We start from the raw sequence: 24,616 nt of genomic DNA on the forward strand, positions 1-24,616 counted from the left end.
ATACCTCAAATTTAGTATGTCCACAAATTTACTCATTAACCCAAATTAACTCAAATCTAGATAAGGTAATGCCAAAAACTGAAGGTAGACAAAACTGAAGGTAGGCAAAACTGAAACCCGGGAACCATCCTAAATTAATCCCACTCTCTCTCCATCACCACCACCACAGAAAATACATTACCAAGGTCTGTCAATGTTGTCTCCCAAATATCATCACATTTCCCATCTGCACCATCTCCTCTGTCTTTATCCAAATCTCATGATTCTTTTACCTAGATCAATGTACAGTCTAATTCTAAATTCTAAATTTAATTTCTAAATACTAAATTCTCAGCCACAGTTCTCATGAACTACATAAGATAGAAAATGAGAACAGAGTGTAAATGAACAATTAAGTTTGTAAAATAAAGGGTACATCTATTTATTTATGTATATCATAATTTTAGAGCTGAAAAGAAATTTAGATATAAATCAAAGTTCTCAAACAAATGGAAATGGAGAAAGAACTAAAAGAATGTTCTGGCAAGAAAAAACAATAAATAAAAATTAAAGTATATTCTTTGCTTTCTGTTTACAAATTCTTTTTTTTTTTTTTTTTTTTTGGTATGGATAAAGGAAATTCTGAGCCAGAGAAAGTTCTATTGAAAATACTATTACCCATGTAGCCAAAATTGAAAATAGAGAGGGAAAATGCACGATGCACGATGGAGCATCATTAATCTTAGGCCTCAAATGAAAATCCACTCTTGTGGATTGGGCTTGTTCCAAGATGAGTTGAGCTGAGAACCTCTGTTAACGTTTTGTGTACCGGAAGATTGTGCTACGGACTAAACATTTGTGTCCTCCCAAAATTCGTATTTTGAGACTCTAATCTCTATGATGACATTTGGATGTGAGGGCTTTGGGAATAATGATGTCATATGGGTGGAGCCCTTATGCTGAGATTGATGCCCTTATAAAAAGATAAAGAAACACCAGAACTAACTCTAACTCTCCCTCCCTCCCTCTCTCTCTCCCTCTCTGCCATGTGAGGATATAGCAAGAAGGATATAGCAAATGCAAGCCTCTCAACAGAAACTGAATTGGCCAGCACTTCAATCTTGGTCAGTCTCCAGAATTGTAAAAAGTAAATTTCTCTTGTTAAGGCATCTAGTTTGTGGTATGTTGTTATAGCAGCCTGAACTGACTAAGACAACCATTTTATCCAACTTTGGACAGCCAAGAGCTGGTAAGATGTTACAAAGTCAATCCAGCTTTTGTTAATACCTTGTTTGTTTTGTCTCTAGAAGAAAAATCCTGGCAAATAAAACAAACATTTGGCAGTGGGCATTATTTGCAATTCTTTTGTGGCTATCTAAATTCAATATGCAATTTATTTACTTTTCAGATCCAAAAAAGCTTACATGAATTTTTATTTCTCTATACTGAGCCAATACACACAATATTTTTGTTCATTTTTTTTAAAAACAATCTGCTAATTTGCGTGTCCTTTTATTGAAAGGCAATGACTAATTATATTAGTTAAAATTAATTTCAGGTGAAATAAAAGATGACAACAGAGAGTAGATAAAGAAAATAAGAAATCTATAAGTAGGCATTGATTCAGCAACTCAGTAACATCAAAGCCAGTATCTCTGAATATCTCTGGTTGAAAAATAACTGCTAGAGCTCATGGTTGGGTCTAAATCCATGCAGGAAGGAACATGCTGTATCTGTCCCCTTTACCAGGAAAGGGAAAATTTTCCCATAAACTTCCTGAAGAGACTTTTCTTATATACCATTAATCAGAACTATTATCACTTCACCATTCACAGTGTGGAGACTGTAAGAGCAAGTATGTAGCTTTTCCAGCCCTTATAGTAGAAGGAAGAAAAAAAAGAAGGGGATTGAAAAGAGGTTTGGGAATAATCTACTAACACCATCTGCTACTCCAATTATCTACCAATTTATCCAGATTTTTTTTTTTAACAAAGAAGCTAAGCAGATTTATAAAATGCAATTATCAGAACCATAATATTTAAAATTTCCCTTCATAGAGAGAGGTTCTTTTTAACTTTAAATGTTTTTCCCAGTATTAGACCAAATCCTTAATAAATCAAGAAACAGCAAAGCAAGCAGATTCATAAGTCTTTGCAGACATCTCAGACCTATGAATTTTTTAAAAGATGACTATATTTGTACATCAACCCAGGTTTCCTGTATGTCTTTCAGAGGAATTAATTCATCTTTGGAATCCAGTGCTGGTTTCCTGATATAAAGCCAACAAGAGACCTGGAGCACCATCTCAGGAACTATGAGGTATAGTGGTTAAGACAGCAGCTGGGTAAAGGAGAAGTTCAATTCCTAGTTCTACACCATGCTGCCTGTGTGACTGCAGGCAAGTTATTTAGCCCATCTAAACCTCTGTTTCCTCATCTGCAAGATGAGAATTTTAACATCTACCTGGTATGACAGGAATAGAAAATGCATGCAAATTTAGCCCTGAGATAAGTGGTCAGAGTGTTAAGTAGACTATCAGTTGTCTATCCAATAGCCATTTCCCCATAGAAGTAGTTATGTATATGGTTAAAGACCCTTGCATATAAGGGTAACCAAATGACTGGATTCTGATCAGTGATATATAAGCATTGAGGTTTCTCAGAAAACTGCCTGTGATTTTTTTAAATATGTTTAGTGTGTTGCTCTACTTTGGAGTACAATAGAAAATTATATACTCATTTTTGGGGTTGTGAGTTTAGTGTCACATAGATTGTCAACAAAGAATAAATTCAAATATGGAGGAGCATGGCAAATCTTTAAAAGGAGCTCACTATATTTATTATCCAAAGAAGGAACAACAACAAAAACAAAACACCTCACTGTCCACTTAAATGATACCAAAAAAGAAGGGAGAGTCACATCAATTTCTTTTGTTCTAATGAGAATTTGTCTTATAACTATGTAATTAGTCAGGAACGGCATGAAGACTATATTACCTCCTCATACCTGCTATTGTTACGGAACCCGGACTGGATCGCCCAGTGGAAGGATCAAGTGGCACTCGGAGATCTTGGAGGATTGGAGGTTTATTTAATGCTGGCGGGCTCAGAGAAGCTTGACCTCCAAAGGTCTGAGCCCGGAGCACAGAAGGGGTAATTTATACACTTCTACTTCCGCATACTTGGCACATTGGCGCATGCGGGAATCCTTTTCGCGCGAGGGAAGCAGACCAGGGAGAAGAACCCGGAAGAGCCCCGGGGCAGGGACTGGGACTCCCTTGCTGGCTCGGTTGGCCATCTTAGAACACAGATTTTTCCCTATCACTATAATTATTTTTTTCACTGAAAATTGCATGACTCATGTTCTTAGGGCGTAACACCACCTACAAAATGGACAATATTAAAGAAATCAGCTTTGCTCAAAGCTTTCCAGACAACATATTAATGATTTGCCATCCTTAAAAATGGAAAGTAAATCCTGGGCCAAAATCCACTAATAATATGCAAATTTATGCCTAAAGAGGTTGCTTAAAAAAACTATAAATGGAATACTTTGACTTTAAGTGAAAAAGTCCCTTCAAAAATCCCCTTGTGAGTGACATTTCAAATGATATTTAGGATTTTACCAACACACTTCTCCACTTAAACTTCTTTCATTCCACTTCCTTCAGTACTATGATATTAATCTATTTCCTATGTTTATGGCAAGCTACTTAAAAAGGCAGATAGCTTTTCTTTAAGGAAAAACAAAACAAAAGAAAACAATGCAAACAAACAAAAAACATAATAGCTTAATACTCATTCTACACCAAGCTCAACAGCAGAATAAATCAAATACTGGCTGCTTGATTTATTTCAATGAAAACCTTCAGATTTGTGTCCATTCATTCCTCTTCAATCACTACATTTCCTATTTAGGAATTACCATTAATATGGTAATCACTGAAGCCAGAAAAATGGGTAAAATTCCTGAGAGAAGAAACAAAGAGGATAAACAATAGGAAGAGACAGATCTATGCTGTAAGCAATAGCTATAGAATAGTAGGAGGATGGCTGTGGGAGAGAAAAAAAGAGAGAGAGAGATTGTTGATACCAAAAAAAGAGAAAAGTGAGATACTTCAGAGCACCAGGATTTTGAAATGCTGCAGAAGTCAAGGGAAGACAGAAGTGACCTTCTGTTTGAAATGCATCTGAGGTACTGAAGATAATAGAATTGGAAAAAAATGTCATTGAATCTAGCAACAACCTGGATATTCTTGACCTCAGAAAAACAAATCTCAATGAATAGTTAAGATAGTATGAGGGTAGGTAGGTGTTATATCAGTAAATATATCAGTAAGAGAGGGAAAAATAAGATCCAGGTTAAGGGGATAGTTCAAGATGGTAGGGTAGAAAGAGCCTGAACTCACCTCTACCACAGACACACAAAATCTATAGCTACATATAGAACAATTCTCTCAAAAAGACCTGAAAACTAGCTGAACAGTTCCTCTACAACAAAGGATAGAAAGACCACATTGAGACTGGTAGGAGAGACAGACACATAGTCTTGTCAAAAACCCCACTGCCCCATGCAGCAACCCACAGGTAGGAGAAATGTCAGGAATACAGAGTATATCCCTAAGGGATGAGGGGTTTGAGCCTTACATCAGGCACCCCAACCCTTGGTACCTGCATCAGAGAAGAGCCCCCAAAATGTCTGGCTTTGAAAACCAATTGTGCTTATGCCCAGGAGACCCAAAGGGCTGTAGGAAACTCAGACTTGTCTGTTAAAGGGCTCACACATAGACTCAGTTGCCCCAAGTCCCAGAGCAAAAGCAGCAAATTGAAAACACCTAGACCATATGTGAAAGTGATTCATTGGCTAATGTTAAAGCATCTGTCAGAGGGTCAGGGCTCTGTTAGAACTTTCTCCAAGGACATAAGTGCTAGAAGGCACCATTTTTGCACTTTCCTTCTACTTTGCTTGTGCTAGCCCTGGCAGGAGCCATTTTTGCACTGTCCCTTTCCCCTGCTAGTACAGCTTGCCCTGCCTCTGCACTCTCCTATGGCCCCACCCTGCCAAACCCAGCAGCTACTCAGCAAGGTTATCATTCAGAATTGAAGGGGAGATAAAGTTTTCCAGACACGCAAAAACTAAAGGAGTTGACCACTACTAAACTGTCCTTACAAGAAATATTAAAGGGACTGCTTTAAGCTAAAAAGAAAGGGCAAGAAAACATATGAAAGTAAAAATCTCACAGGTACAGAAGAAAAATACATAGTAAAGGTAGAGGACTAATCACTTATAAAGCTAGCATGAAGGTAAAAGTAGTAAAAATAACTATAAAATAATTAGATAAAGAACACACAAAATTAAAAAATATAAAATTTGACATCAAAAACATAAAATGGGGGCACATGGGTGGTTCATTCAGTTGAGCATCCAACTCTTGGTTTCAGCTCAGGTCGTGATTTTGGGGTCCTGAGATGGAAACCCACATTTGGCTCTGCGCTCAGCATGGAATCTGCTTGGCATTCTCTCTCTCCCTCTTCCTCTGCCCCTCCCCTCACTCCCTCTCTCTCTAAAATAAATAAATAAATCTTTTAAAAAAAACATAAAATATGGGAGGGGGGAGTAAAAATGTAGATTTTTAGAGTGCACTGAAATTCAAATTGCTATAAAAGTAAAATAGACTGGTATTATATATATATATATATATATATATATATACACACACACATATATAGGCTGACATATGGAAGCCTCATGGCAATCAAAAACCAAAAGCCTATAGTAGACACTCAGAAGATAATGATAATGGAATCTATGTACAACACTAAAGAAAGACCAAATCACAAGAGAGCTAGAGAAGAAGAAAGGAACAGAGAGAAAATAGGCATAAAACAATTAACAAAATGGCAATAAATTCATACATATCTATAATTTCTTTAAATGTAAATGAAATTTACATTTAAATTCTCTAACCAAAAGACATAGCGTGGCTGAATGGATTAAAAACAACAACAAGAACCATCTCTATGCTCCTACAAGATATCTATCTCAAATCTAAATACACACACAGACTGAAAGTGAAAGGATGGAAAAAAGTGTTTCATGCAAATGGAAACCAAAAAAAAGCTGAGGTAGCTATAACTGTACCTAAGAAAACAGAATTTAAATGGGCTGTAATAGAAGACAAAGATGGCCATTACATAATGATAGAAAGGTCAATCCAACAAAAAGATATAACATTTATACATATGTATACACCCAACATAGGAGCACCTAAATATGTAAAGCAAATAGTAACAGACCTAAAGGAAGAAATTGACAGCAATAAAATAATATTAGGGGACTTTAATATCCCACTTAACCAATGGATAGATCATCCAGGCAGAAAATCTATAAGGAAACATTGGTTTTAAATGACATATTAAACCAGATGGACTTAATAGATACATTAAGAGGTACAAACTTTCAGTCATAAAATAAATAAGTTACGAGGATGTAATGTACACCTGGTGACTATAGTCAATAACATTGTATTGCATATTATGTAACTTTACATGGTGATGGGGGAACTAGATTTATTGTGGTGATCATTTTGCAGTGTACACAAATATCAAATCATTATGTTATACATCTGAAACTAACATAATGTTATATGCCAATTATACGTCAAAACAACAACAACAACAATAACAAGTTAAAATAGCCAAGAGGGTCAAGAAAAAAGGATGATGTTGTTGTTGTTACAATATGGCACTACCCTCTCTGTTCTTTAACACTTTTGTCTTGCTTCACTTTCAGATATCTCTTCTTGTTATTGCTGATATCCCTGCCTCTAAGAATATCCTCTCTGTAGACACCTTCTAAAGTTTTATTAAGAACATACAGGAGATGGTATACCATATATTCAAGCTGGATAGAATTGTTCAGAAACATTAAGTAACTTCTAATTGATGGACAAATGACTCTGGCCCAATAATAAAGTACACATTGACGTTTGGTGTGTGTGTGTGTGTGTGTGTTTTATTTAAAAATAATTGTCTCCTTATTACTTGGCTGTGTTCTTTATCTCCAGGGTTATCAGATAAGCAATATTTGAATGACTGAATCATTCCTCTACATAAGACTTCTGTCTTTTCTTAAAAATCTATGATATAGATTCTTGAGATACAGCCCTGGGTAAAAGCTGAAAAGTAAAAGCCACTGAGGATTTCTCCTAAAAGTTTATCATCATGGAGTACTGAGAAGCTCTGAAATAATTCTTTAGGATTTTTCTCTTTTTATCTATTGACAAGAAACAGAATATTTTGAGAACTTTCCCATTAGAAATTTGAGAGTAGCTAATTTCTTACTACCTAATGAAATCTATAGGTGGAGTGGCATGTGTCATTTAAAATAAATCTCACATTTATACATACAGTGTATAAAATATCTTCTTTTTTTAAGACTGTATTTATTTATATGAGAGAGAGAGAGCACACAAGCTGGGGGAGAGGCACAGGGAGAGGGAGAAGCAGGGTCCCTACTGAGCATGGAGCCTGGTGTGGGGCTTGATCCCAAAACCCCAGAATCATGACCTGAGCTGAAGGCAGATGCTTAACTTACTGAGCTGCCCAGGCGCCCCTATAAAATATCTTCTATTTCAAATAATAAATATGGTTTAAATACTGGCTCAAGATTCAAGTTAAGTATTAGTTTATAGAACCTGGAACCTGGATGCTCATTGCTTAAATATATTTATATATTTTTTTTATTTTTTTGTAAATATAAATTATTTAGTATGTAAATATTAAGCAACACACTACTGCACAAGCAGTGGGTCAAATAAGAAATCAGATGGCAAATCAAAATATGTCTCAAAACAAGAGAAAAAGAAAACACAATATTCCAAAACCAATGGGATATAGCAAAAGCAGATGCTAGAGTGAAATTTATGCTATAAATGCTTGTATTGAGAAAAAAAGTTCTAATAAACAACTTAATGTTACACCACAAGTAATTAGAAAAGGAAGAAACTTAGCTGAAATTTGGTAGAGAAAGGAAGTAACAAAGAAAAATCAGAAATAAATAAGAGACCAGAATAAACAAAAACATAACATTCAAAGGAATGACCAGTTTTTCAAAAAAAAAAAAAAGAGAGAGAAGACTCAAAAACCAAAGTAAGAAGTGGAAAAGAAAATAGTACAACAGATAAACACAAAAATACATAGTATGATTACTATAAACAAATATATACTAAAAAATCAGATAACTTGGAAAAAAACATATAATTCCTAAAAGCACACAAGTTACCACAATTGGGTCATGAATCTTAAATCCAAGAAATAGGAAATCTTCTTAGACCAATAACAAGAATGAAAACTGAATTAGAAATCAAAAATCTCCCAGCACAGAAAGGCCCAAAACCACACGATTTCACTGGTGAATTCTACCAAACATTTAATAAAAATAATTAATGGCAATCTTTATCAACTATTACAAATAATGGAGAATAGAGGGAACACATTCAAAACCATTCCATGAGGCCAGCACTACCCTGATACCATTGCAGGATAAAAACATTACAAGAACAAAAAAGTCTATGTGGAAGGAGCCAGAATGTCCTTCAACAGATGAATGGATAAAGAAGATATGGTTCATAAATACAATGGAATATTACTCAGCCATCAGAAAGGACGAATACCTATTTACATTGACATGGATGGAACTGGAGGGTATTATGCTAAGTGAAATAACTCAATCAGAGAAAGACAATTATCATATGGTTTCACTCATACGTGGAATATAAGGAATAACTCAGAGGATCAGAGGGGCAGGGAGGGAAAACTGAATGGGAAGAAATCAGAGAGGGAGACAAACCATGAAAGACTCTTGACATCAGGAAACAAACTGAGGGTTTCGGAAACGGAGGTGGGTGGGGAGATAGGGTAACTGGGTGATGGGCATTAAGGAGGGCACATGATGGAATGAGCACTGGGTGTTATATGCAATAAATGAATCCTTGAACTTTACATTAAAAACTAATGATGTATTATATGTTGGCAAATTGAATTTAAATAAAAACTAAAAAAAAAATAGGCTTCACACCAAAAAAAAAAAATAAGAACAAAAAAAGTCTAATTTATCCAATATAAGTAGTGCTACTCTGACTATCTTTTGACATCCATTTGCATGATAACTGTTTCTCCATCGCGCACTTTAAATCTGCAGGTGTCTTTAGGTCTAAAATGAGTCTCCTGTAGGCAGCATATAAATGGGTCTTGCTTTCATATCCATTCTGACACCCTATGTCTTTTGATTGGAGCATTTAATCCATTTATATTTAAAGTAATTATTGATAGATATGTATTTATTGCCATTTTATTATTTGTTTTGTCACTGTTTCTGGAGATTTTCTCTGATCTTTTCTTGTCTTTGTCACTTTTGTCTCTCCTTTGCACTCAGAGTCCCCTTTAATATTTCTTGCATAGCTGGTTTAGTGGCCATGAACTCCTTTAGTTTTTCTTTGTCTGGGAAACTCTTTCTTTATCTCTCCTTCTATTCTGAAGGATAGCCTTGCAGGATAGAGTATTCTTGGCTACAGATTTTTCCCATTCAGCATTTTGATTATATCATGCCACTCTCTTCTGGCTTGCCAAGCTTCAGTTGAAAAATCTCCAGGTAGCCTTATGAGTTTTCCCTTGTAAGTTAAGGACTTCTTTTGTCTTGCTGCTTTTAAGATTTTTTTTTTCTTTATCACTATGTTTTGCAAATTTAATTACAGTATATCTTGGTGTTAGCCTGCTTTTGTTGATTTTGATGGGAGTTCTCTGTGCCTCTTGGATCTGTTTCCTTCCCCAGATTAGGAAAGGGTTCTGCTATTATTTTTGAAATAAATTTTCTGCCCCTTTTCTTCCTCTTCTTCTGGGACTCCTATAATTCAAATGTTATAACATTTGATGGAGTCATTGAATTCCCTATGTCTATTCTCATGTTGTACAATGCTTTTTTTCTTTTGTTCAGATTCTTTATTTTCCATTATTTTGTCTTCTAGATCACTAATTCATGCCTCTGCTTTTTCCAGCCTGCTGTTCATTGCATTTAGCTTACCTCCAATCTTGCTTATTACATTCTTCATCTCTGATTGATTCTTTTTTAACTCTTTTATCTCTTTTGTAAGGGTCTCACTGATGTCCTCTATTCTTTTCTCAAGTCCAGTGAGTATCCTTGTGATTGTTGCTTTAAATTCTCCCTCAGGCATGTTACTTGTATCTGTTTCACTTAGGTCTCTGGCAGTGGCCTTATCTTGTTCTTTCATTTGGGATAAATTCCTCCATCTTGGCATTTTAAGTCTCTGTCTTCTGTGTGTTAGAAAAGCCAGTTTTAAAATGTACACTCTAAATACTAAAAAGGCTAGCAGTTTTCTTGTAAGACACACTACTATTTCATCAATCATATTTTTTAATGCTGCTGCTGAATTCACATATACTCTATCAGTAAGCTTTAATTGTACATCTATTTGGAATATGCATCCAAAGCCTTTATAGCACCATAAGAGAGCAATACTTTTTTATGTGAATCTGGTAGCATCTGTTGCATCATTCGCTATTTAAAAATTAAATAAACATTGATTCATTCCTTAATGCAACAAAAAAACATATTTAAGATTTTGGCTTTGCAAGGACAAAAATCGATTTCTTATTAATTGCTTTAAATCCATTCTGAGTTTAACAGATAGAATGGAACAAGAAAAGTGCCATTTCCAATATGCTTATAAACATTTTCTAAGGATCAAAAAATAACTATTGATAATGATGATAGCTAAAAGGTATTTCCCTATTTATTTTAGTATAATGCTCTGTCTTTGGTGATGGGCACCACCTAAATGTCTATTTTTTTTGTTTGTTTAGATAAGTCTTACAGAGTTTGAAGTTTTATCTGAAGTTTTTCTAAGCCAATTCTTCTGCAAAGTTGACTGAGCATTTCACAAACTCAGCTCTTCTTTTGCTTTCTCTGTGATTTGTTTCAGGTTATACTAAGATAAAGTTTCTGTCCTGTGGCATTCAAAGATTTATAAGAAGAAAAGAAGAACACTAAGAGAAAAACTTAGAATATTTTGATCTTCATTCACTTTTTTTAGGTGTTACATAAAAATGTAAAGAATATTAGGTTAGAACCACACCACAATGTGTACATAAACCATTCTTAAGACTACAGCTTATTGGTCAGATAAAAATTAGAGTGATCAGAAAGTCATCATCTCTATCTAGCCACTTTCACGGGAAAGGGGCAGCATAATTATTTTGTTGGAATCCCAGGTATAGATAAACAAGTCAGTTACAAACAAACTAAAACCTAGAACAGACATATGGTCATCTGAGTTACAATTTAAGATAATTCAAGATAAGTTTTGGGCTTCTTGACAGAAACATGTAAATGAGAATCTAAGATAATAAGAACGTAGGGATGGAAAGTAGTGCTGGAGAAAGGAGATATATAACTTTCATTCAGAGAATGCAATTCCCAAAGTAGAATATGCAGGGGAATCCATGGTGGTGGTTCATTGGGAAATAAAGTATCCTCAAATAAATATTTTATTTAGAAAACATAGTACGCTCAAGTAAAACACAGTATTTGAAAAAGTGAAAAGAAATCCCTGGAGGCAGTGAATTACAGAATTTGAGTTTTTCATATAATACCTGTATTAAAATGAAAGAGAACCGGGGCACCTGGGTGGCTCAGTTGGTTAAGTGTCCGAATCTTGACTTCATGAGCTCAGGTCATGATCTCAGGGTCCTGGGATAGAGCCCAAAGTTGGGCTCTATGCTCAGCAGGGAGTCTGCTTGAGGATTTTCTCCCTCTGCCTGTCCCCCCACTTTCTCTCTCAAATAAATACATAAATCTTATAAATCAATCAATTAATCAAATGAAAGAGAACCAGACTCTCTAGTTAGTTGATGCTATTCCAAGAGCAGAGCAGAGACTAAATGAGTATATGCTGAGCCACTGATGATCTCCTGCCAGACACTGGGCATTAGAATGTGTGTGGTGGGCACCAAACTGACTTCAATCTATGCAACTGCGAATGTATTTGGCAAGTATCCAATTGAACAAAGTGTGAAACCAAGGGTTATATAGCCTTTTATTATATGTTGGTCAAGAGTTTATGTGTAAGAAGGAAAAATGAGAAAGTTAAATACAAAGCTTATGAAATAAGGGAATTGGCCCTCTTTAGTGAAACTTCAGAGAAATAACATCTCTAAATAGAAGTTGCAAAAACATAAATATTTAGAAAATTGTAATCACAAGAATTGACAAGAAGACATGGCTATTTGTTTTTTGTTTGTTTTGTTTTTAAGATTTTATTTATTTATTTGAGAGAAAGAGAACAAGCACAGAGGGAGAGTGAGAGGGAGAAGCAGATTCCCGCTAAGCAGAGAGCCAGATGTGGGGTTCAATCCCAGGGCCCTGGGATCATGACTGAGCTGAAGGCAGACACTTAACCAACTGAGCCACCCAAGCGCCCCAAAGATATAGCTATTTGAAACAGATATCCAAAGAGGAGAACAGATAAAATTTAAAAAACAAAAACAAACAGACAAAAAAACACTAGTATAAATGTAAAGACAATGAAAAAAACAAGGTTACAAATGACAAAGAAGATTAAAATTTGAAAAAAAATAATAAATTAGTATCCTCAACTACTGTCAATAGAAATAAAAATCAGCTTAGTGAAGTAGAAAGAAAAATTAGAAATTTTCACACGATTCAGGAAAAAGTCAAAGAAATTAAAAAGATGCAAGAAGAGAGCAAAGACATGAGAATAAACAACAAAGCTCCAAGGTAAGGAATACACTTTTTTAAAAAGTGAAATACAAGCACTAGTAAAAGACAATATTTTTTTTTTCTGATTAAAAGTAGAATATGGCTTCCAAATGGCAGACTAGCTTGTTTCAGAGCAACCATATCACAAAGAACAACTAGAAAGATTATATATTATATTTGTATATATTTGAACCTGCTTGAAAGAATGGGGGAGTTAAGAAAGAGAAGGCTTGTATGGCAATGCTTTAGAGAAAAGAGCAGCTCAGAGAAATGTCTCTGCAGATTTAGATTAAGCTGATTGGTTGAGTTACATAAGCCTTGATATCTAGAACTGGCAATAAAGTTCATTTCTGAAGAAAGGATCGTTAGGTACAATTGTCCAGGTTATAATGGTTACTAAAATATCTTGAGCAGAATGAACACAAGTTATATCATAAAAAATTTTGGTTGATTATAGATTGATTATGAATCCTGGGAGAAGCAGGGGTACTTCATAATAATAAAAGGATATTGAAGAAAAAGAACATATGAACATTGAAGCTTTACTTTAATCAAGTAAAATAGTAATCAATAAAAATATAGGATAATAGAATTTATACATATTAAAAGAAAGATAAATGTATTAATGTATTTTTCAAAATATTGCAATGGATGTCAAGAAATGAAATACTATCATACAGAGTATAATTGCCATATTCTTCACAAATAAAAGGTTATATTTGCATCCAACAGTTGAAAGACTATATTTACTTTTTATTTTATTGGCTTTATTTTATTTAAGTGCCAAAAACAAAAGGGGTCAGTGAGTTTTATAAATGTAAAAAGGTAATCATATTGATCAATACTCACAAAAACATTTCCTCTCAAGGTCAGAGGATAACCTCAGAATACGTAAAGTAACGAACAGCCAGCAGTTGCTATTTCTAAAATTGACTTTTATTTTACCACAGCTCTGGCATTGTTTCATATTCTAATGGTGACATTGCAATTTTAGCTACCATAATTGCATAGCAATGACAGATGCTCATATAGGCCTATTCTTCTTCAAACGACTTATTTAAAGCTTTGAAATCTGCATACAGATGCACACTGTACAAGTACTATCACTATCCTATCTGCTTTCAAAAATTCATGAAAAAAATGACATGTTAATTTATGTTGTAAATGAATGAAGAAAACATTTCAAATAGCAGTGAGAGAGGCAATAATCTATTAAAATCAAGTAGAAGAAAAAATTTAAAAGGTGCCATCAACTAAGCTATTTATTTATTCAAAGACAATGTCTAAATGAGCCAGAACTGACACCAGAGGCATTCAGCTACATATTTTAATGTCATATCAAATTTACTGGCATTCTAAGTGTATAAACAATATATTTGCATCATATTAGTGACAAATGTCATGCTAATACCATAGCAAAATGACTACAAGGGGATTTCATAACTTATTTACAGAATGTGTTTCTAGGTACAAGAACTCATTTAGAATTGTCAAACAACCAGAGAATTACAGGAATTTCCAACCTTTGGTTAGGGAAATCTTATTTCATAGCACATATGCCATTATATTATTTACTGTAATGAATTCTTAATGTCCTTCCTGTGTTTTGTAGAGTCAACCATTTTTATTAGGTTCCCTTCAGCATTCCTAGACAAGAGCTATTGGCTTTTGACCCTATTTTTCTGAATACCGTGTATCAGTGCTCCAAAACTGTCCCTAAATGGTTAATGGTTTCTTCTTACTAAAGTATCCTTTAAAAAAAAAAAAAAAAAGAAGGCAGGTCACCAGAAATACTTTGGTTCTTCCTCTTCTGTCCACTCGGGGCAGTTATCTTTCAAACTTGAAGGATAAATCTGTTCTTTTTTCTTCTGACCTTGCCAAATATCCCTTTATCTACTGGAGCCATTGAAACCTGGAAATCATCGGGCAGCCATGCACCATAAACCTACATGGTCTTGTTCCCTGAGAAATTGTTTTGTAATTAATGTCTCCTATACCAAACTGTTCCCCAACTCTTTAAAAGTTGCATGTCCTCTGGACCAACACAAGTACCCCAGGATGAATGTATTTTAAAATATTTTATGTGATATTAAAAACCATTAAGCTGTTTCCAAAATAGGTTCAAAAGAAGTTTTTACCTTTATAGACAATTAAAGCAATCATTTGGTCAGTTGACTTCACTGACAGCTATAGCAGTGTAGTTTTTCTGATAGAACAAATCCACAGAGAAATATCTTTATCAGACTATTATTAAGTGCCTCTTCTCTGTAAAAATAATTCTGGAAATATGAGGCTGCAGGATCACCATGCACTTCTCTTCAAATTTACTTCAGGGGCGTCTGGGTGGCTCACTTGGTTAAGCGTCTGCCTTTGGATCAGGTCATGATCTCAGGGTCCTGACCGGAATCATGACCTGAGCCAAAGGCAGATACTTAACTGACTAAGCCAACTAGGTGCCCCAGGCATTTGCATTTCTGACAACTCTATATTTCAAATGTGAACTTGTTCACTGACTTCATCTTCATCACTGACTGCCACTGAAACTTGAGAACAGATGAGCTTGCCACAGTAAACCTGAGTTTTCGATGTCATAACTCCCCAAAACCAAGCTTTTCCATTTAAAAACACTGCCACATTCTACAATAACAGGGTGAGAGCAAGTTACAGTATCTGTCCCCTTTGTCCCTTTTGATCAAGGCTACCCTACTGTTAATTGTAGATGAAAGATCGTATTGCCTTCCCTATCCCAGGGCCTTGGCTGGGGCCATTTAGTCCCCCAAAACTGTAACTGGTGGGAGGACTGGCTGAGGGATCATCACAGCCTTCACTTCCAGGAGACCTCCAACTTTATTATAAATTAGAGCTCTGAAACCCCTGAGGAGGAGCTAGTCTTGTTAAGTTGAAGAAAAAGTCCTCCTACATTTTCCCCCCCTTAGGACAAAGGCTTTTCTGTTTTACTTTTGCATTATAAAAAAAAAAAAGGGCACACAAAATTTGTTCCAGGTGGTTTTCCACCTCAGCATATGTGGAGTACAACTACCAACTTTCTGTGAGAGGGAAAAACAAGAAATGTAATCCCTTTTAGAGGACTTTTGATCACTGGTAGCTTTGCCCAATAAAGAAGTGATTTGCACAAACACTTCTCTAAGACCCTTGAGATTCAGAACTTAGAGAAACTTTCATTAATGAAATCATCGCCACTGAAAAAAATCCAAAAATAACAGGACTGAGTTATACTGTTCTCAAGCTAATGCCAAATTCAAAAGTTATCTTTTGCAGCACAAAAAGAGAATTCAAACTCTTCTACAAGCATACAGGTTTTCAAGATTTATTTTTTCTTAGAGACACAGAAAGGGGATTACATCACATTATATAGGATGATTTTCTACAGATCCTCTTTAAACATCTCTTTTCCCAAATTCCCATTGCTTTAAACATCTCTTTTCCCAAATTCCCATCTCTCTTTTTTAACCCTTTCTCCCTGACCCACTAGGTACAGGAACTATCTCCCTTCTCCTACACTCCTGGTAGGGACTGCAAGTAAAGTCTCTTCTCCACATTCCATTTTCCTGAATTCTATCAGGGCAGGAGGATTGCAGAAAATTTATGATTTGTTTTTTTCTGCTCTCACCATCAATAAAGATAACAGAGACAGCTAATAAAAACTAACGTAATTTTCCAGTAATCTCTGTGATAGTATACCTCCTCAAACTCTATACATGAAAACTACTGGCATTTAAGGAAAAAATAGTGCTTTCACTTTTGACTTTTAGAAATGCACTGTGGGCATATCATACAAAGATACAAGGCCCTGAATAACCAGTAACTAAGCCTAGTAAATGTTACCCAAACATCTCATGCAGTGGGTCTTGGTCTTGTTAAATAACTTTCCTTCTCAGTACATAATATAGTTAGGGAAAATCATATGAAAAAAAAAATGCCCTAAGAGATTGCACACAAATTCTTTAAAAACTGTAAAATGATGTTTCGTACTTTCCTGAGTCTTAGACAAATAGTGTTACAAATTTACCTCACCAAAGAGAGATTCCAACGAAATCTACTTTATTGTTCTTATTTTTAAATGAGGTTAGATGGGAGAAATTCTGATCATTTTATATGGAAAAGAAAATCTGACCTTAAAAACAAAAAGGAAAAAAGAAACTTTCCCCAAATCAAACTCAACACTAGAAAAAGCTATTTTTCCTTTGGCCTTTTTCCTATAAACCTTCTGCCCTCTATTATGGAGTTGGCAAACTACATCCTGAAAGTTAAATCCAGCCACTACCTATTTTTGTAAAGTTTTATTGGCACCATTTACATAACATCAATAGTTGCTTCATAGTTTATTATCTGCAATGGAGACCATGTGGTCTGCAAAGCATAAAGTATTTACTATCTGGCCCTTTATAGGAATAGTTTAGCAAACTCTGCTCTATCATACCTCATTAATGTAAAAATTAGATTTTAAATCTATTTACCATAAGAATTGATTTCTTTTCACTTTTTCTCATGGGTAAATTTAATTGTAGTTACCTATGTAAAGATAGTATGCTACAAAATCCTTCAAAGCTTAATCAATGATTCTCACATATATTAAAATGCCAATTGAAACTAAGTGGCAACACTTTACTCATTTAAGAGTTCTCTTTTATTCAGTGTTGTGAATTAGCAACTGAAGAGAGGAGTTTGAGTATCTAACTAGAATCTCATAATTCAAAGGTACTAAAAAGAACAATGTGTGGATTTTTAACATTTTTAATTGTCATAAACTTAACTATACCAAGAATATTCTTCATATCACAACTAACTATTTTCTATGGTTAATACTGTTTGCATATATCTTCCAAGTATTATGGTTGGGAACATAGTTTTCTCTAAAAAGTCAATTCAACCTGGATATTTTCCTTCTTCAGTATAAAATTCTCCACAAAGCTTTATACTGTAGCTAATGCTACAGCATTATCTTAGCGAGAGCTGACATGACAAAGTACCGCAGACTGGGTGGCTTAAACAACAGATATTTATTTTTTCACAGTTCTGGAGGCTAGAAGTCCAAGATCAAGGTGTTGGCAGTGTTGGTCCTCCTGAGGGCCATGAGAGAAAGCTTACGTTCCAGGCCTCTCCATTTTGCTTGTAGTTGACTATCTTCTTCCTATGTCTTTATATCATCTTCCCTCTGTGTTTGTGTCCAAATTTCTTCTTCTTGTAAGGATACCATTCATATTGGATACCATCATGACATCATTTTAACTTAATTACCTCTTTAAAAACTCTCTCTTTCAAATACAATTACATTCTGAGGTATTAGGGGTTAGGACTTCAACATATGAATTTTTGTAGGTACATAATTCAGTCTATAACAAGCATCAGTGCTAAATATTTAGGATATAATGAGTTTCATATAAAATGTGCACCCACCAGGGGTGCCTGGGTAGCTCAGTTGGTTAAGTGTCCGACTCCTGATTTCGGCTCAGGTCATGATCTCAGGGTTGTAAGATTGAGCCCTGCGTCAGGCTCTGTGCTGGATGTGGAGCCTGATTAAGATTCTAAGATACTCTCTCCTTCTCCCTCTGCCCAGTCCCCCAGCACTGGTGGTGCTCTCTCTCTCTTAAAAAAAGAAAAAAAGAAAAAAAAAAAGCACACCTGCCAATCCTTACTTTATAAGCCCAATAATACTATTCTTGAATTTTAGATATGAATAAATGTTACAAAACTCACTTTACTCTTACTTCATAGTGTCATAATTTTCATAATTCTCTGATTATATCATTCTATCTCTTTTTAGAATTGTTCATTTTGACACATTCTATTATGTAGAACTCAAATAATCTTTGCTTAGTGAAAGGGTATAGCCATAGAAAGAAATACTTTATCCAATTAGCTAAGCTTCTTAGAGAAACATTGTCTATGGACTTGAAAAAAATAAGAAATGAAATTAATCTAGTTTTATTGGAGTTTTTTTGGAGTAATTATTTTCCAAGATTAACACACTATATAAAAATTGTATAGAGATTATATAAGTTAGGGATGTTAGCTATGTGTTTGATAAATCTGTGTAAATTTTCTATTACACTCTCTGATATAGAACTAGATTGAATCAGAGGTCTTTACTTCATGAGAAAAATCCAAAATTGTTTTTCCTTTTTTTGTTGTTTTTGTTATGTACTTGATTAATTGCCATTTAAGAAAAATAGCAGGTCTAGACATGTGAAGATATAACCTGAAAATGTCGACATTTAAATACCTTTTTGAGAGTTTTGTTGTGTCAACAGACCTAGTTACAAGTAATACCACCTTGAATTTCAGGTTTTGTTATTTGTTTAGCTGCATTTTGTTGTTAATAATTTTCTCCCTGTGTCAGCTTCCTTGGGGCTTTAAAAGGAGGAGACTTTTACAATTTACTCTGGTAATGAAGATTTCTTGGGAGGATACACTGAATGCATACAGGAAGTCATCCATCAGTCACGCTAGCTCCTAGCTCTTCCAACATGAGGCTATGCAGCTGGCTTCATAGAGAATTGAAAAAGTAACTCTCTGGGTGAACCAACAACTTGAGCTCAGTGGCCTGTTCCCTTACCTTCACTGGCAAATAACTGGTTTTGGACCAGTAGCCTGCTATCTGGCATGGAAGCATGGAACACCCCTATCAGCAGATTTGATGCCAATCCGTGCTGAGGTCCTAGACAATCCACACACTTATCCTATTGGCATTTCTGCCCAGGTGTGCATCAGTGTCCTCTTTCAAACAACTACCGTTAGAGTTGCAGCATGCTTTTCTCCAGCTGCCAAATTTACAGTAGTTTGAGAAGGAAAGAAAGTGTGAGGGCCACTTTCCTGAAGAGTTGCAGTGTATGTGGCATCTCTTGCAACTTTGTGACCTCTTCCTTCAGCCTCCTAAATATGCTCAGAAATAGGAGATACCCAGAAATGCAGTAGTGCAATAAAATGCACCACTCTGCACACTAAGCACAAGTAGTATATTTCAGAAGTAAAAGAAGCCCTCAGTATGATTTTCTAGGAAGACTGCTAACACTTCTTGGTATAATCAGGTAATACATACTTATATTTAGGATACTAGAGAAAATGAATTATTCTGATAAAAAACAAAGTAGACTCTTCAATTTCTTGCTTTTAATAGATTTAGAGAATCAAAACAGAAAATGAATACAAAAAATGCAGAGTTGTTAGCCTCCCTATAAAAGAGGTAAATAAATAAATAAATAAAATGACATTTGGAAAAAATTTAGTCAACATTTGGTATGTTTTATCTTTGGTATTTGCCTGGCATCTTTAGGACAACAGGCTATAAAAAATAATGAATGAGGAGTAGCCAAACTTTGATAATTATAATAAGCCTCAGAAAGCAAAAGAGCTCTACTATCTGTTTGATATTTATCCTTAATTATTTTATCTGCTCTGGAACTTTTGTCCTCATTCTTAAAGATAACTGCTATACTTTCAAGGTAGTTATCTATGCCCTTTAGCATAAATTCCTAAATGCATTTATAGCCATAGGTCAATGCACATTCCACCAATTTTAGCATTTTTTTTAAAGATTTTATTTGATAGAGAGAGACACAGCGAGAGAGGGAACACAAGCAGGGGGAGTGGGAGAGGGAGAAGCAGGCCCCCCACTGAGCAGGGAGCCCGATGCGGGGCTCGATCCCAGGACCCTGGGATCATGACCTGAACCGAAGGCAGACGCTCAACCGACTGAGCCACCCAGGCGCCCCACCACCAATTTTAGCATTTTGACAAAGGGAAATAATCAGTAACCTCCCTAAAATTGCTAATTTGATTAGACTGACTTGGTAGTAATCAGCTCTAACCATTCAGTTCAGTCAAATTAGGTGATGATCCATTCCTCAATGTAAATATTATACCAGGTCCTATCCTTTGACTTTTTATCTTTTCATTTTAAATACTCTCCATCATGTGACCCCTGGCCACCTTCATTATTTATAGACTGATGACTCGCAGATCAGGAACTTCAGTTTGGAGGTTTCTCCTATGTCTAGTTTCATACTAAACAACTTCACATGGATGTCTGACAGATACCTCAAATTCAACTGGGCCAAAGACAAAATTTATTTTCTTTGGTGGAGGTGTCAACTTTATTGAGGTATAATTTTTATACAATAAAGTATTATCAATTTTATGTGTACAATTTAACAAGCTTTGAAAATGTATCCAATAAATATATAGAACATACCTATCACACCAAAATGTTGCCTCCTGCCCTTTGCAGTTAATACCCTCTTTCTATCCCCTAACCCTTGGCAACTATGGATCTGCTTATTATCAATGAAGTTTTGCCTTTTGTGAAATTTCATATAAATGAAATTATACAGTGTGTAGTCTTTTTTTGTATGGCTCCTTGCAGTAACAGAATGTTTCTGATATTCAGTCATGCTGCATGTATCCATAATCCATTCCATTATACTGCAAAATTGAATTGCATTGTATGGATGTACCACAACTTGTCCATTCATCAATTGATGGGCATTTGGGTTTCTTTCCAAATTCTGACTAGCAATTATGAATATACTCTTTAGGAACATTCACATGCAAGTCTTCATTTATCTTGGGTAAAGATCCGGTATTGGAATTGTTGAGTAATATGGTAAGTATATGTTTAACTTCATAAGAAATCATCCATTTGTTTTCCAAAGCGTCTGTAGCATTTTGCATTCCCAACAGCAATTCATGAGAGTTCCAGCAGCTGCACATCCTTGTTGACACTGGGTATAGTCAGATTTTTTTCATTTTAGCTATTCTAGTGGGTGTGGTTTGGTATCATAATGTAAGTTGAATTTGCATTTCCATAATGACAAATGCATTCATTTGCCAGCCATAGATCTTCTATAGTAAGGAGTCTGTTCAAATATTTTGCCCAATTCTTATGTGTTGTTTGTCTTCTAATTATTGAGTTGTGTTTTTTGAATGTTCTGGATATAGGTTTTGCAAATATTTTCACCATTCTGTGGTCTGACACTTCATTTTCTTAGGTGTCTTTTAAAGAAGAAAATATTTTAATTTGATGAATTTTTACATAGATTTTGTTCTTATGTGAGTGTTCTTTGAAAGAAATGTTGGCCTAACTCGGGGTCACAAAGATTGTCTCCTGTATTTGCTTCTAGAAGATTTTTAGGTTTTACTCTCATTTTAGATTAATGATTCAAATTAATTTTTATGCATGGTATGATGCAAGTGTTAGAGTGTGTGTGTGTGTGTGTGTGTGTGTGCATGTATGGATATCCAATTACCCAGCACCATTGGTTGAAAAGATTATTCCATTTTTAATGGTGTTGGAATTTTTGTCAAAAATCAATCAGTCATTCACTTACAGGTTTATTTCTGAATGCTATATATTTTTATCTATATGTCTCTCCTTACACCAAGAGCAAATTGTCTTGATTACTGTAGCTTTATAAGTCTTGAAATCTGACAGAATAATTCCTCCAATTCTGTTTTTCTTTTGTAAAATGGTGTTGGCTATTTCAGTATCTTTGCATTTCCATATAGATTTTAGAATAAGCTTTTTCAATTCTATTTAAAAACGAAAAGCTTTCTGGAATTTGGTTGGGGTTGTTTTGAATCATAGATTAATTTAAGAAGAATCTACATCTTAACAATATTAAGTCTTCTGATTCATGAACATGTGATATTTCTCAAATTGTTAAGGTTCTCTTTAGTGTCATGTTGCAATGTTTTTAGTTTACTATGTAGGGAACTCTTGGTAAACTATACTCTAAATATTTTATATATTTTTTTGCTATAGAAATGGTATTTTTAAAATTTTGGTTTCCAATTGTTCATTGGTACTGTATTGGCATACAATTTATTTTTGTATATTAATATAGAATCCTACAACATTGGTAAACTTTCCTTTAGCTCTAGAAGCTTTAGTTTTTTCTACATAGACAATCACGATATCTGGGAATACAGTTTAAGTTAAGTCTTCCTTTGTAATCTGGATGTCATTTATTTCTTTCTCTTGCCTCAGTGCACATAATAAGAAATACAATATTATATTATATAGAAGTGGTATGAGTTAATATCTTTGCCTTGTTCCAGATACTAAGAAGAAAGCATTCAGACCTTTATTAAGTATCAATGATATAGGTTGTAAGTTTTTCATTGATACTATATATCAGATGGAGGAAGTTCCTCTCTATTTCTAGGCTGTATCATAATGGGTATTCAGTCTAGACAAATGAAAACTTAGCAAATGTTGAGGTTTAATTTTTATTATCCTATCTGTGTAATAGTTATCTCAGAGAGAAAGCACAGGAAAACCATTATAGACACTATCCACATCACAGTGGTCATCCACGCAATTACAAGCAGAATCACCAGAATAGTGAGAGTGGGTAAAAGAAGGAGGATCAGAGAGTTGTTCCCAAAGGCCAGGCCCCACAGTGCAGGCCCTACCTCAGGCGGCGGTTCCCACCTTACTACATGCGGAGACCCTATGGGCGTCCACCCCCTGTATTCTGACCCTCCTATGCAGAGAGAAGTGATGGAAGGTGCAGACAACCAGGGTGCAGGAGAACAGGTAGACCAGTAAGAGAGAATATGTATCAGGGTTATAGACCACAGTTCCATAAGGGATCTTTTCACTAAAGACAGCCTAGAGAGAATGGCAATGAAGAAGATAAGGAAAATCAAGGAGATGAGACCCAAGGTCAGCAGCCACCTCAGCGTCGGTACTGCCACAACAATTACCAACACAGACACCCAGAAAACCCTAAACCACAAGATGGCAAAGAAACAAAAGCAACCAACCCAGCAGCTGAGAATTATCAGCTCCGAGGCTGAGCAATGGGGGCTGAGTACATGCGGGCTTACCATCTTTACCATCATCTGGTTCAGTCAATCAACATGAAGGAATGATGATGAAAGTCCAGCAATAAGAAATGAACAAAAGATTGGAGCTGAAGACCTCAAGTGCTTCCTTTTTGTCCATTGACCAGATAAATAGAACTATCTGGATTATCTATGCAGCATGGGTTTTTTAAAATTATTTTTACCTAAAGATATCTTTTTTTGATAATGACAAATGTGTTTAAAAAAAAAAAGCCTGTTTATTCTCAATACATCTTTAAAGGTTTAAATTGTTTCATATCTGGTCATTTTGAGATTTTCAAGAACCTCATTTTTACTTTGTAATAAAAGTTTGCAACTTGTTTTTTCCAAAAAACATCAATAAATGGCAAGCATCTGTTAATAAAGAGCTAAATTTAAAAAAAAATAGTATAAAGTAAAATAAAGAGAATATCTCAAAAAACTTCTAAGTTTAGAAACAAGTTATGCAAAAGCAAATATGAATCAAATTTCTATTAGACTTCTTAGCAGCTATACTGAATGCAAGGACAAAATGGAGCAATATCTCCAAAGCTATAAAGTGATTTTGAAAACATATTTTAACAGAAAACTATGAATAAGTAGATAGAAAATAAAGTTAGTTTCAGGCATGAAGAGACTCAGTGAAGTTTATTTCCCTCATATCTTTTTTTTTTTAAGAAGAGAAAAAATACCTGATGATCTATTCCAGCAAAAACAAAAGAGCAAATAAAGTAACAAATACAATTGCCTTAAAAAAACAGTGATACTGAACCAGGATTTCAATTAAAGTGCGTTCCAAAAAGACAGCTGAACAAAAGTCTACAAAGCAGTTAATCTCAATGATGAACCATCAGTCAGTAGAACATCTATAAGAATAAAATGGATTCCACTCAATAAGAAGTGATGGTGATGAGGTAAGGGGTGATCTTCTCATCTATATTTTAAAAGCAAGTTAGAAACTCTAGGAATAACAAAAATGCATAAAAGGAAATTG

The 24,616-nt window shown here is 34.9% G+C and overlaps 1 pseudogene; it reads left to right on the forward strand.

Moving 5' to 3' along the window:
* The first annotated feature begins 2,959 nt into the window (after positions 1 to 2,959).
* Positions 2,960 to 23,662, forward strand: LOC118021283 (annotated as a pseudogene).
* Positions 23,663 to 24,616: the final 954 nt, after the last annotated feature.

This window comes from Mirounga leonina, unplaced genomic scaffold (assembly GCF_011800145.1).
Source record: "Mirounga leonina isolate KUSES-001 unplaced genomic scaffold, KU_Mleo_1.0 Mir_174, whole genome shotgun sequence".
NCBI lineage: Eukaryota > Metazoa > Chordata > Mammalia > Carnivora > Phocidae > Mirounga > Mirounga leonina.